The sequence below is a fragment of the Zalophus californianus genome, chromosome 1 (genome assembly GCF_009762305.2).
Source record: "Zalophus californianus isolate mZalCal1 chromosome 1, mZalCal1.pri.v2, whole genome shotgun sequence".
In the NCBI taxonomy this organism is placed as follows: Eukaryota; Metazoa; Chordata; class Mammalia; order Carnivora; family Otariidae; genus Zalophus; species Zalophus californianus.
This window is the reverse complement of record NC_045595.1, coordinates 109970540-109986204: the sequence shown is the minus strand read 5'-3', so window position 1 is coordinate 109986204 and position 15665 is coordinate 109970540.

The following is a 15665-nucleotide window of genomic DNA, read 5'->3' as shown; positions in this document are numbered from 1 at the left end:
TTTATTTGATTGGGTCATTTTTAAATCTTTTTTTGTTTGTTTGTTTTTGTTTTTGTTTTGATAGAGAGCACACCCACAAGCAGGGCTGGGGTGGGGAGGGGCAGAAGGAAAGAGAGAATCTTAAGCAGGCTCCATCTCCAGCCCAGAGCCCAATTTGGGGCTCCATCTCACCACCCTGAGATCATGACCTGAGCCAAAATCAAGTTGGATGCTTAATCAACTGAGACACCCAGGCGGCCCTAAAATCTTTCTGATGCATCCCCTAAATAATAACTGAGTTACAAAGCCAAAAAGAGGAGAGAATTTATTTAAAAATTTTTGGTGGCCTCCTTTTAGAAATAATTCAAGGACAAGTAAATAAAAAGCCTTATTTCATCCACCTAATTGGATAAATCTCTCAATAGATCCTTCCATGACGCCAGTAACAGAAAACAGAATCTTCCATTTAATTTTTCAATGTGAAAAATAGTTTCTAAACAATACAGACTTTAAGAAATCATTTTAGCCTCAATCTAGCTTTAAAAAGAAAAAATGTTATATTACTTCATGGTTTTGCAAATTCCTCTTAGAACACAGTCATAAATTAAAAGAATAGATTTTCATGGGTGGCAATACCAACATTTTAAAGGAAGAATAGTGGGCCTATGTGCTCATTTCTTTATTACCTGATTTGCATTTGGATAATTCCCATTGTCTACATGTGATAAGCTACTTCATTCTTTTTTTAAGATTTTATTTATTTATTTAATTGACAGAGAGAGACAGCGTGAGAGGGAACACAAGCAGGGGGAGTGGGAGAGGGAGAAGCAGGCTTCTGGCCAAGCAGGGAGCCCGATGCGGGGCTTGATCCCTGGACCCTGTGATCATGACCTGAGTTGAAGGCAGTCACTTAACCAACTGAGCCACTCAGGTGCCCCTAAGCTACTTCATTTTTATATCACAGATAGAATTGCCAAATTACAAGGCTAAACAGCATGTGCATCCAAGTCTCTCACCTTGCAGATAAGAGAAGTGAGACACAGGGAGGTCCTGGGGCACACCCAAGGTCAAAGAGCTAATTAGCCTCAGAGTCAGAAATAGAGCCCACATCTCCTGACTCCCCAGAATGCGTGCTGTTAATCATTCTCACAGTTTATAAAGCCTCTTTTATTACCGGTTTCCATGAGTTTTCATTAGACATATGAAAATTATAATGGTATTATTTCTAACAAATATTTTCTCCTCATAGTTACCCATTCAATGTATACATGTGTAACATCAGAATATATATACTTTGTCAATGACTGTCCCCGTGGGTCCTTAAAATATCACGATTGTTGTAGGGGAGAGGGGAAAGAGTCCAGGTGTAGGACTCAGATGGGATGCAATGTTTGAGCCCCAATTCTGTTGTGTATAAGATAGTAAAGTTGGTTAAGTTGTTTGATCTCCATAAGACTTTGAGGCTCAATTTCATCTAAAAATGGAACAATTAATGCCTACTTTAGTAACATTAATGCAAAGCCCCTAAGATAGTATCTGGTTTTGGAGGCGCTGAGGAGAGAATTTCTTTTGACATTTGAAATCTACTGTATTTCTGGGCTGTCTGAATTTATTAATTCATTCATTCATAAAATACTTATTAGGCACCTTCTGTAACTAAACATTGTTCTAGATGCTGGAGATAAAAATAGTGAACCGGATGGACCATACCCTGGGGGCACCAGACAGGATCTCTGAGGGGACACACAAGGAAGCTGTTTTACATGTGTTAGAAACAGTGCAAAATGGACTCAGCTGCTACTAAGGGAATCACTGCTGCAAGAATAAAGAAACTGCTGGGATGAGGCTCTCCGAATCAGAAGGCAAGCAGAAAGCAAGGCCTCCTCCCGCCTCCGACCTCCAGGCTCCCTCTAGTGCCCCCTACCGACAGAGTCTTGCAGAGCGCCAGCTAGCAAAGCAGAAATGGGGTTTGCAGCCCCGACATCACAAAGCAAAGATCAAGGGTAGGTTTGGATCTTAAAGACAGTGTTTTAATAACTGACACAGATACATCCTGAGGAAGCTGATCAATTGTCTTCCTTTAATCACAGGGTAAGGTGACTGGGCCTCGGTCTTTCTCTGCAAACTTGAAAAGAACATTTGCCATCTACTGCTTAGAATTCTAAACCTCAGGTTGTGAAACCAGTTACTCATAACAGTGCACACCTGTGTGATTTCTTTTATTTCTTCCAAAGAAACATCTATGAGTCATTTATTTCAAAGTATTTTAATATTAAAATAAATTTAATCAAATGACATGTGGAAAAGAGGGAGGAAAGTGAAGAATTTAGAAGGTAAGAGAGACCTACAGGGAAAGAACTGGAAAAGAAATTTGGTTAAATGACAACCAAGAAAAACTTTGGCAGGAAAACTGAAGTCCCCATGGAAAATTATGGAGAATTTTTCTTAAGTTTTACCAAGTGGTGCAAACAGTAGTCTAATCCATCCCCCTACAAAATCTACAATAAAATTTGCATCCCTCACAAGTGTTTATGAACTTGGACTTTGGTGGTGGTAGTAGTAGTCGTAATATATACATTGGTACAAAAGACTAAAAGGACACAAGAGCACGTTGTAATAATTATGTCATCCTTACATCCCTATTTCCCAACTGATACAAAATAAGTATGATGGCCGATGTATTGGGCTCATTTTCAGAAAACAAAATCCATCTAATTGGCACAAGGAGAATCAGTCTAGATATTATGTGCTGTACCAGATCCACTAGGAGAGTGAACAAAATGGATCCTAGGCTGAGTTTCCAGGAATACCTACTAAAACTTCAATCTAGAATTAGGCCCACCAATGGGAGCAGCTGCCTCACAGAGTCAGCAAGTCACTAACTGCTTAATGCCCCACATTGGTCACAACCTACACCAGACTGTGATGGCCAGACCATGGCACCTCTGCTAAAATCGCTGCAGAAAAACCAAATGTGCGCTCCTCTGTGCTCATCAGCAGAGGTGGTGAAGAGTAGGCTCTAAAAGCAGTATTCTACTTTTCCTTCTAAATCATAAATTTCAAATTGAACTGCAACTGCAAGAGAATCTATGCAATGTAGCCTTTAGCCCACTTTTGGAAAAGATTGGAACGGAAGTTGAGTCGAGCCTCTCCACAGGACTGCCTCAGTAGAATTCCTCTACACGAGAGAAAAACATATAAAAGTCTCCAGAAATAAAAATCACATGGTACTAGCAAAATTTTAGAAAAGTGGGGCAATGGACAAAAATCAGAATCCAAAAAGACACTCATTGATATGTGAACATTTGCTGATATGAACATATTTAGTAAAAGATAAATATGGCATTTCAAAGTGATGGAGAAAATATAAGCTACTCAATTAACTGGGTATTGGAACAACTGGTTAATCATTTACACAACTATAAAGCTACATCTTTCAGACACCACACAGAAAGAAAAAATTCAGATGCATTAAAGAGCTAAATGTTAAAGAGTATAACTATAGAAGTGTAAGAATTATAAAATAATATCTGTATTGTCTTGGGATGGAAAATCTCTCTTAAGCGTGCTACAAACTCAGAAATCATAAAAGGGAAAAAAGCCTGACACATTTTGACTCCATAACATTTCAAACTTCTATATCCCAAAGCCCACATTAAATTAAGACGAGCAACATCCTGGGAGAAAATAATTGCGATGTACACAAGATTAATAACCAGAATGTGTCAGAAGTACGTACAAATCAGAGAAGCTAAACAAGTGAAGGAAAAATTTACCAAGGATTTATGCAGGGAATTCTCAAAGAAACACAAAGAGTCAATAAATATATTAAAAGACATTCAACTTCACTAGTAAGCAGGGAATGCAAATTTTAAAAATGATACACCATGTCCATCTATACAGTAAAAGTAATTCAAAAGATTAAAAATATTCATATCGAGAATGTGTACTCTTACTACTCTATTGAACATTGTTCTGGAGGGTTGAGCCTGTGTGAAACAGCAAAAATGATGAAACAAAAGAAGATTGGAAATGAGGAGATAAAACTGTCTGCAAGGCAAGTCCCAAAGATTTACAAAAATCCTGATAGAATTATAAGTGGGTTTAACAAAGCTGCAAAATGCAAGATCAGTATACAAAAGTCAATTGCATCTCTGTAAGTTAGCAATGAAAAATTGAAAATTGAAATCTTAAATAAAAAGTTGCCATTTAAAATAGCATCAAAAATCACAGAGTACTTAAGGATAAGTCTACCAATACATGTGTACAATTTGTATGCTAAAACTACAAAACAATGATAAGAGAGATCAAAAAAGACCTAAATAAATAGATGTTCCTGTTTTCATAGATGGGAAGACTTGGTATTGTCAAACTATTAATTCTTCCCAATATGATCTATCAATTCAATACAATCCCAATAAAAATTTCAGCCTACCTGTTTGTGGAAATTGACTAGTAGACTGTTTATATTTATATAGAAAAACAAAGGGCTTAGAATAGCCAAAATAATTTTGGAGCAACAAAGTTGGAGGATTCACACTACCTGATTTCAAGACATCCTACAAAACTACAAGAATCAAGAGAGTATGGTATTGGCATAACAAAAGACATATAGATTCAGAGAACAGAAGAAAGTCCAGAAATGAACTTATACATATATGGCCAATTGTTTTTTTGACAAAGGTACCAGAGTAATACAATGGAGAAAGGACAGTCTTTTCAATAAATGGTGCTGGAACAATTGGTTCTCCATGTGTGAAAATAGAAGCCTTAACATACACCATATAAAAAAAATTAACTCAAAATGGGTCGTACACCTAAATGTAAAACTAAAACCATAAAACTTCTGAAAGAAAACATAGAAAAAAATTATTTGCAATCTTGGGTTAGACAAAGATTTCTTAGGTATTACACAAAAATCACAAGCTGTATAAGAAAAAAAACAATAAACTGGACTTAAACAAAATTAAGAACTAGTGTTCTTTGAAAAACATTACTAAAGTAAAAGAAAAGACAAACTACAGACTGGAAATAAATATTCACAAAACACACATGTGATAAAAGACTTGTATCCAAAATTGCAAGAGGTCTTGCAATTCAATAATTAAAAAAGCCAATTTTTTAACATCATTAAACTAAATATCATTAAAACATCTAAACATTATTAAAAATTAGAGAAGCACAAATTAAAGCCACAATGAGGTCCTACTACATACCTACTAGAAAAGCTAAGTTTTTTTAAAAAGTAAAAGAGGGGCACCAGGGTGGCTCAGTCAGTTAAGCATCCAACTCTTGATTTTGGCTCAAGGTCATGATCTCAGCATGACGTCAAGCTCCATGTCAGTTTCCATGCTCAGTGTGGAATCTGCTTGAGATTCTCTTTCTCCTTCTCCCTCTGCCCCTCCCCCCATTCACACACTCTCTCTCTCAAATAAATAAATAAAATTAAAATCTTAAAAAAAATAAAAAATAGGAAAAGAAAAAGAAAGAAAGAAACCTGACAATACCCAGTGCTACTTCCGATGTGGAATAATTGGAACTCTCAAACATTGCTGGTGGTAATGCAAAATGGTACAGCCATTTTGGAAAACATTTTCTTTCTTTCTTTTTTTAAAGATTTTATTTATTTTTTATTTGAGAGAGAGAATATGAGAAAGAGAGTGAATATGAGCCGGGGGGTGGGGTAGGGCAGAAGGAGAGAGAGAAGCAGACTCCCCGCTGAGCAGGGAGCCAGAATTGGGGCTCAATCCCAGAATCCTAAGATCATGACCTGAGCCGAAGGCAGACACTTAACCAACTGAGCCGCCAGGCACCCCGTGGAAAGTATTTTCATATTTCTTTTAAAGTTAACCATACATGAATACTACCCAGAGACCCTACTTCTAGATATTTAATTAAGAGAAATGAAAATATATGTCCACAGAAAGAACTATATGTGAATGGCTATAGTAGTAGCTTTGTTCATAATTGTCAAAAAACTAGAAACAACCTAAATGGTCAGTGGGCAAATGGATAAACAAATTATTGTATATCCATACAATATAATGCTATCTAGTAATAAAAGATTGAACTACTGATAAACAACACAGATGAATCTCAAAAGCATTATGCTAAGTGAAAGAAGCCATTACATACTGTAATTTATATCACATTCTAGAAAAGGCAAAACTATAGATCACATCAATGGCTGCCAAAGGCTGAGGGTTGGGGGGAAGAGACTGACTACAAAGGGACATGAAGAAACTGCTGGGAGTGAGCTGTGGTCTTGGTTACACGATTTTGTATGCCTTTGACAAAGGCCATCAATGCACACCTAAAAAGGGTGAGTTCACTACCTACAAATTAGACTTCTGTAAACCTGACCTAAAAAAATCCATATGGGGGCGCCTGGGTGGCTCAGTCGTTTAGGCGTCTGCCTTGGGCTCAGGTCATGATCTTGGGGTCCTGGGATCAAGCCCTGCATCGGGCCCCCTGCTCAGCTCACTCTACCAGTGAAATGGCCACTCGCCATCAATGGGCAAACAGAGGCACGCTTTTTCACCATCCCCGTACTTTCTGTGGGAGTCCTGGGTAGATAAACTTGTCCGTTGGCACAGTTTTATATCATAGGTCTGAAGACTTTCTGAAGGGTCAGCTAGCCTCAGCAGTTCCCTCTGTATCGTGGTTACACTGACCCAAACACCAGCCTCCATTTGAGCAGGCACTTGATACTGTATAGTGATAGGGACAGCGACATTATTAAGTGATCAGGCTCCTAAATCTGAGAAACAGCACATGGCCCCACATCACCCTGCTTTTAAAATGCAACATTAATGTGTTAAGGTCAATGAGAGGTATCCATTTACTGACCTTTAAATTGAAGTCTAAAAGGAGGTTACAGTTTGGAAATAAATTGAGTCAACTTGTTTCTTAGGGAAATTTTACTTCCTTTGAAGTAGCAAATAATGCAAAAAGATCATAAAAACGGCCACTCTTATTGTTTCCATGCTCCAAGGCTTAGAAACATTTTCAGTTTTTGTCATAATAGGTGGCATTAAAATACAGGCAAGAAATATGACAGACATTTTCTGTGACCACCATTGGAGTTCATGGTGAGCCATCCATAAATGATTCACCCCATCGTCTCTGCAGAATTACCATGTTATCCCTATGTTGTCCAGTCCAACAGGCAAATACAGGAACAAAATACTGATATGGGACAACAGCACCAAATATCCATTTTTACTGATTAAACCACAAAAGTTGTTTGAGCCCCTGTCACGTGCCAGTGCTGAATGGGAACATTTCTTCCCTACTCCTGACTCCTTTTGTATTGAGGAAGTTCAACTAGTGCAACATCCTTGGCATCTCTCCACTGCTTACTCACTCCTGAGAGGAAATATAGTGACATGGCTGAGCTCAGACACCTTATCTATCATTTTCTTTGGAAGTGAGATGCCCCTAGGGTGTGGGAATTTCTCCTTGTTTTCCCATGACCCCAGTCTTAGGGAGTTCCTCATTGGCAGCGGCGGGGGGGGGGGGGGGGGGGCTGCCTCAGTTCTGCATTGCCATTGACTAGAGGGGTCAGTCCACTTAATTTTGGGGATCAGATTTAGGAAACGCACTTGACTCACAATAAGTTCATCCTCAATTCCGTGTTTATCCTAAAAAGATGGCATTTGGCCTCCCATTTGCTACTGTTTAACTTATATTTTAATTTGTTATGAACCCAGAAAGGAGGACATAATTTGTTTGGTGCATTCCCGATGACTGCAACATTTCATGAACTGGGAAATCAAAAATGCCCACACTAAAATTTAAGCAAACGTATGGAATCGGGGAGGGCAATATACTCACGCAGAGAGGCTTTTGATAGGGTCAGGAAATCATGTTTGTGGGCCTTGAACTTTAGCGGGTAGGCAAGGGATTTTTATCTGAGTGCTTTAAAGAAGTTTATATTAAGGGGCGCCTGGGTGGCTCAGTTGTTAAGTGTCTGCCTTCGGCTCAGGTCATGATCCCAGGGTCCTGGGATTGAGCCCCGCATCGGGCTCCCAGCTCCATGGGAAGCCTGCTTCTCCCTCTCCCACTCCCCCTGCTTGTGCGCTCTCTCGCTGTGTCTCCCTCTCTGTCAAATAAATAAATAAAATCTTCAAAAAAAAAAAAAAAAGAAGAAGAAGAAGAAGTTTATATTAACCCCACGCTAGCTGCTGTGGCCCAGGCCAGAGGATGGAAGGCTCTAAACTGGCAGTACGCTGTGCTGACCTCAACGGCTGACCATTGTGTACGGTGGCTTTGTCCACAGGCTAAAGACTGTTTCTGCAGAGGCAAGTCATCTCAGATTCTGCAACAGCGTTTTAAGTACCCTTTAGCATGGCATTTAGTACAGAGCAGGGCCATGTTTGAGAAGATGCCAGTGATGCTTAGGAACTTTAAAAATGAACAAAAACTTATAATGTGTAGTTCCGTCTGTATCTTGATTACACCGAGGTGAAACGCTAGCTTCCCAGGGTAGCAGCCACCCAAGTAATATTCCAAAGGCATTTATTGAGCATCTATCCTGAGTCAGACACTCTACCAGGACCAAGAAATACAGAGGTTAGCAGTCCAGGTGTGGAGGTGTGCTACCAAATGTGTGTGTAGAGTGCTACAAAGCACTGAGAAGTTCCCTGATGCCAACTGAGAGGAGAGAGCCTGCTCAGAAAGCTCCCCCAGAGAAGTGATATGTTACCTGAAGCTTCATGGGCTGGAGAAAGATAGCCGGCAAAAGAGAGACAGAGAAGGAAGGAATATTTGGAAAGAAGGAGTCACCTTTCCTCAGAGGGGATGAATTCAGGAAGTGTAAATAATCTAGCTAGAGGGAAGGGAAGTCCCAAAAGGTCAAGGAAGAAAGAGTTTCAGAAGACAGAAATAAATGGGGAACAAGAACATAATGGTGAAGGAATTTAGCCAGAAAGTGACGGAATTAAATACACATTTTAGAGGACTCTTGCCGCAGAGAGAAACAGGGTAAGAGGGACAAAAAGTGCTCAGGCCCCGGGTGTGTGATGGATGGGGTGAACAAAGAGGAAAGCACTGATCTGAGAGTCATAATGAGTTTGGCACTGACAGGAATTGGTGGATAATTGTACTGTATGTGGGACTTAGAAGGGGGATGGAGGAGGCAGCTGAAGGAAAAGAAAATGATCCCCAAGTTTCTGATTTCGGGAACTCTGTGGCCCAGAAGTGCCACTGACTCTCACAGGAATTAGAGCAGGAATTAAGACTCCCCACTGGAGTCTTAAATGCTCAGGGCATAGGGCAGGGACCAAGTAGACATCGGAGCCAACTAGCTAATAATAATATTACTATTAGTGAACAGTTCATAAAATAACTTGTAGAACTAGCTGCCATAATCTGAATGTTTGTAACCCTCTCAAACTTCATAGGTTGAAATCCTAATCTCCAAGGTGATGGTACCAGGAGATGGGGCCTTTGGGAGGTGATTAACTCATTAGGGATTAGTGCCTTTATAAAAGAGGCCCCAGAGAGATCCCTTCCACCAGGTAGAAGCAGACCTTCACCAGATACCGAATCTGCCAGTGCCATGATGCTGGGACTTCCCAGTCTCCAGAACTAGGAGAAAGAAATGGTTTTTGTTTATAAGCCACCCAGTCTGCAGCATTTTGTACAGTAGCCTGACCAGACTAAGACACCAATAGTTACTGAGTGTTTACCATATGCCAAGCTTTATGCTTTGAGAAGTAAAATAACTTACTTCGGATTAAACAGCAAGAAAGCGTACTATTGGTCCCAAGCCACTATTATTCTAAACTCTTTGCTTTTAGTCATTTTGCTCTTCCATGTCCAACCAGTTCTGAGACTAGGGCACTAAAGTAAATCATGGTGTCTTTGTCTTCCCCAAGCAAGGGCTTCACTGACGAGGCTGGCTACTCTGTCAGTCTGATTAACCCTGTGGGAAGATTTACTGTGAAACTGAAGTTGATAGAGAAGACGAAAACAAAAACCTCAAAACAACTAGTGAGAAAGTAGTAGTTTGTACTTGGCCTGAGAAACCCTTATGCTTGACCTGTAAATCAATAGACTCCAACCCAAAAAAGTAGGCACCATGAAGAGAAGCTTCAAAGAGAAAGGTAAAAATAGAATTTGGTGTCTTGGGGGAAGAGGGAAAAAGGCATCTGCTTGTTAGGCTCTAATTCTAAATTCTTTGCGTATCATCAGATGTATAAGTGACACAAAGAGATGATGTCACACATCATTTATACTAAGCGATGATTTCCGCGTTGGCCCCTTTGCCTTAAGAAAACAGGAACAGCGTCCACATCTACTTGCATTCGCCTAATACCACCTAGAACACAGCTCTCTTCCCCAGCACACTTGTGAAAGAATGACTATACAAAATAAAGACGGAAAGGAGAAAAGGTATGTGTTTACTCAGAGATATGTCAACTTTAGAACGGGAAAGAAGAAACAGGAAATTTTTCGTTCATGTTTTTCATTTACTAGGGAGCTCTGGCATCCAGTCTGAGAAAATAATTTTCTACCCAGGTGGCTTTATCAGCTTAAATGATTCCCTTATTAATCAGAATTTCAAAAGGCAGTAAAAGCCAGTACAAAATAATGGGATTATTTGGGGAATTGATGCTAAGTGCTTAAATTGTACCCTTCTAATGTGTCCCCCTTTTCTTTTGAATATGCACTTTAAAGTGCAACTGTCAAATGTCTAAATTATATCAGGAAATTGGATGTGACTGTGTCCAACTAGCCACAAATTGTTGGGAGCTCTGCTTTTGGTCCAAGCCATCATGATCTCTTGCCCAGATGACAGTAATCACTCCTAAATGGGTCTCCGGGCTCTCAAACATATCCCCCTACCGTCTTCTCCCTACAAAGCAGCCCATTCATTTTCATTGCCGCACAATATCCCGCTGTGTGAGTATATCTTGATTTATTTATCCATTCTACTGTTGATGGGCAATTGGGTGGTTTCTTGCTTGGGTAATCACAACTACCCAATTTATCTTTTTGGTAAACATACAGACGTTGTTTAATGTATACTCCTGGATTCAGTTTCAGTAGATGTTGCAGATAGTTTTCTAAAGTGGTAATTAACATTGTGTTTTTGTTTTGCTCTACCCTTCTCCTTATTCCATTCAGCCTTTTACATATCTTGTTTTCCCCTTACATTTTTCAAATGAAAATTTTTAAAAATTATTCTGAAAAAGTAAAGATTCTTCATAAATGAGGCTATTCAAAACAGTATGTTCCAAACTACAAAGGCATTTCCGTGAGGCACTCCAAAGTGTTCTGAGTGATGGTGCATTGTTGGGAAAATGGGCAACCACATACCACATCATTTTGTAGCAAACACATGAAACAGCCCTGGAATGTTTATTGATACAATCAGTCATATGACAGTGATATCTTATGAGGAATTTGGGATAATTTTTCCATTGCTTCACCCCATTAGCAAAACTTCCTATGATCATTATCCTAAAGCATCTAAAACCTCCATTGTCCAAGAGGTTTTATATATGTATATAATACATATTATATATATCTATATATTTCAAGATGACACAGGTTTAAGTCAGATTCACTTTGATTATATGGATTTGAATATTTTCTTTCTTTGCCCCTGCTGTCCTTGTCCTGACCAGTTTGGATCTTACTTCCAGTGTTTCCTCCTCAGTGGAGGCTTTGTCCTTGAGAGGGACTCTTATTTCATAGTTTCAAGAGTTCCTAGGTTCCAGACCCCAGACTAGCCAACCATCAGACCTTCCCATGGTCTGTTTACATTCATCCATGAATTAGAGCCTGCAAAGTACTCTTCCAGCTTGCACTAAAGATGACATCATAAAGCAAAATGAACTTGGATCACTGTATGAGTCAGGGTACCACAAGGAAACATTAATACACTCAGAAGAGAAGAAAGTTTAAAGTACAAAACAAACAAACATAGGGTGAAAAAAAAAAGAACGAGAAGAAAAACTAAGAAACAGACTTTTAACTCTAGAGAACAAACTGATGATTACCGGAGGGGAGGTGGGTGGGGAGTTGAGTTAAACAGGTGATGGGGATTAAGGAGGGCACGCGTGATGAGCACCAGGTGTTGTATGGATGTGTCAAATCATTAAATTGTACCCCTGAAACTAATATTACACCGTATGTTAACTAGCTGGAATTTAAATAAAAATTTAAAAGAAAAAAAATAAAGGACTATTGACATGAGTGGGCAAAGTTAAAGGATCTAACAAAGGATGGGTGAACCCCCCGGGACTAGGAACAATGGAAAGTTGTTCTTACACTGAGTCTGAAAGAAAAAGGGGCTAAATCAGCAAAGCGACACCTGGTGAGAATTGTAGTCTTAGAGAGGGGCCACAGGAGAAGAATGAGCCATGGTTGAAACAGCAAAGACCCTGACCTCTCCTCCCATCACTGTCTCCCACTGGTGCCTCTCATTGGCAAAAACCCGCTGGAAGCCACAGCACAAGGGAGTTTATGTGATGCAGACTATAGGAGCACAGCGCGGAGTGGGGAAGGCAGTGCATGCGTGTGGTGGGGCGAATACACATGATCCAGTAGCATCCCTGAATCATCGCCTGGAAGGGGGCCATCCAGGAGAGCAGTCTGACCAATAACACAGACATCAGTCTCAGTATGTGTAAAGTATTAACCCGTGAAACCACAAAGATTTAGGGGTTGTTGGTGGCACAGTTAACCTACCCTAACTAATGTATCTGGTGTATTTGCATTTTCACATTATGTCTTTTGTATCTGAACTGTTTTTCCAAAACTATCAGGGGAAATGTGTAACTATCCTCTCAAAATGGAAATGAGTAAATTTCACAAAGATTTTTCACATAAATTGTTAATAATTCTATCTTGAGATTATAAATAATTACTCTGCCTTTAGATGTTCCAAACAGCTGCTTTACAATGACAATTCAAAGGGGGAGAAATTGTAGGGGGGATAAAAAGAGCATTTATTTAAAAATGAGACTATAAGAAGGAGCAAATACCATGGGAAAATAGTCAAGTGAATACCATAGAAAAGTTCTTTTCAAGACCACTCACTCGCATTTCAACTCACCTCCTTCCTTTCAGCGTTGCTTTCCCTTCTCTTCCCCAGTGAAGTGCCTATTGCACTCAAACTGACCCCTACTATTTAGAAACCCATCAGGTTTCCCCCAATAGCCTCTTTCCACCTTCTCTATCCCTTCTATGCTCCAGGCCTCCTCAGTTTACATGGAAACATCACTCCTGGGCCTTGTTACATGAGTGGTTAGCCATCAATGCTCGCGAGACCACAGCTTGATCACATCATAGCATAATTGTCAGTTTATTACCTTTCATCCCAAATGATGGCAAGTACTGGAAGTGGAGGACAATACCTTGTCTTTGTATATCTTCTGTGCCTAACTCTAAATCTGATGTACACCATCCCTTCAGTAATGGATGGATGGATGGATGGACGGAAGGACGGATAGATGAATTACTATCAGAGCATTAGAGAAAAAAGGGAATAGTAAGGACAACATGAAATCAGGAAAATAGAAGGTAAGTTCTAGGAATTGCAAGCATCCAGTTGGATTGTTATAAGGATGTGGGTAGGAAGGTGGCAGGTGACAAATGTTGAAAATAGAAGACGAAAAACAGTTCGTAGGGCCTTGAATGTCTGGCTAAGGCAGCTGGACTCACCCTGCAGAGTTGAGGAACCACAGGGAACTGATGAACAGAGAGGAAATGAGATCAGATTTGTGTTTTAAGGCAATTAATCTGGCTGTTGGAATATCCTTTCCTTTTTGTTACTATATTCACTTTCTATCAAGCATTTTCTTTGTCTTATCTCAAACAAATCAATCTTATGTTGTGGGTTTGAGCAGCCCCAATAAACATTTCTTTTTCCAAAACAGCTCAAACCTGCTGTCTAGGTCAGTCTTGAGTAAAGTGTTGTTTTGCAATTTTTTTCTTTCAAACGATTAGTCTTTATGCTACTTCTCAAGCCACCAACTGCATTATTTTGATGCAACACCCTGAAATTAATTCTGAACTGCTCCCCAAGGCCCAGCATATGGTTACCAACAAATGCTTGCCCACAGCAGGGAGCGTCATGAGAGACTTCTATATGAGATTCTCTTATACGACAACATTTGCTGATAGAAATTCCAGTCATATTTTTTACTAGAAATAATTTTTAATGGCACATTCGAATGAAATCTTGCCATTTGCAATAACATGGATAGAGCTAGAGAGTAAAATGCTAAGCAAAATAAGTCAATCAGAGAAAGACAAATACCATATGATTTCACTCATATGTGGAATTTAAGAAACAAAACACACGAGCAAAGAGGGAAAAAAGAAGAAAACCAAGAAATAGACTCTTACCTATAGAGAACAAACTGATGGCTACCAGAGTTAGTGGGGAGGAAGGGTGAAATAGGTGATGGGGATTAAGGAGCGCACTTGTCGTGATGAGCACCAGCTGATGTATGGAAGTGTTGAATCACTAAAATGTACACCTGAAACTAATATTACACTGTATGTTAACTAAATGGAAATTTAATTAAATAAATAGATACATAAATACATTACACATTTACTCAAGGAGAAAAATTATCTTTCAATGTTTTAAGACCATTTTAATACTTGACAAGTAATTGAATAGATCGATATTAAAAATTAGACCACCATCCTTTGACAATCACATATTATTCAATTTATCTTCCATAAGCCAGTCTTTGTAAAAATGCATGTGTACCAAATCAACAAGTTATAACTTCAGACCATTTTAGATAAAAGTTGTATCTTAAAATTATAATGTTTTACAAGTAAACATTAAAGTTCAACATGCAAATTCAGTTGATACTTTGTTTTTAATAAACTAGAGAAATTTATTTTCTCTAGTTTCCCAAACCTATTGCTGATCAGAAAAATAAATAATTACAAAGAACACAAGTCCAATACAACAGTATTACTGAGCCATGTGGTATGAAAGGAGATAATGAAGGCTTTGATATTGCCCAGATGGACTTCTGGACTTACCTTTTTAGATACCTTATATTCGGAAATCAACACTTCAGAAAAGAAATGGATTACTCTGAGATTGAAATATTTCGAATATAAAAGTAAGGCAAATCACTAGACTTGAATGATCTTTCAGCATTTTTTTTAAATTCCAAGATGGATCATTGAGAAGACTCAAGCCGCATGCATAACTAAACAAGAAATCAGATTCTCATTTTCCTATTGTTTGATACTTTGACAAACCATCCTCTCTTTTCCAAAGTCCATTCCTGGGTCAAGTAGAGGGCAAAGAAAGCAATCTCCCCCCCTCTTCATGCTGTGATATAGGCTCTTCTCTAAAAATCCGAGGGCTGTGATGCAAAGCACTGTAGAAGTTTTGGGAGATGGGTGGGTGAATAGATATTGACCCAGAAAGCACTGGGTACCATTAGTCCTCCAAGAAATGAGCTCATTTTTGAGACTTGCTGGACCTTGGTGTAAACTTCCTATTTAAATTATAGGAAACTCATCCCTTTCATCTGGTCTGGAATCATCTTTCTTTAAAAATCAATAAATAAATTCCTGACATATCTATCCTGCTAAACTAGCAGGATCATCATGGTTTCACTTTCTGCTCTAACAGCCTGTATGAATTTCTCTGCCCAATCTGATTAATTTATATTCACAAGAATTAATAAGTTCTC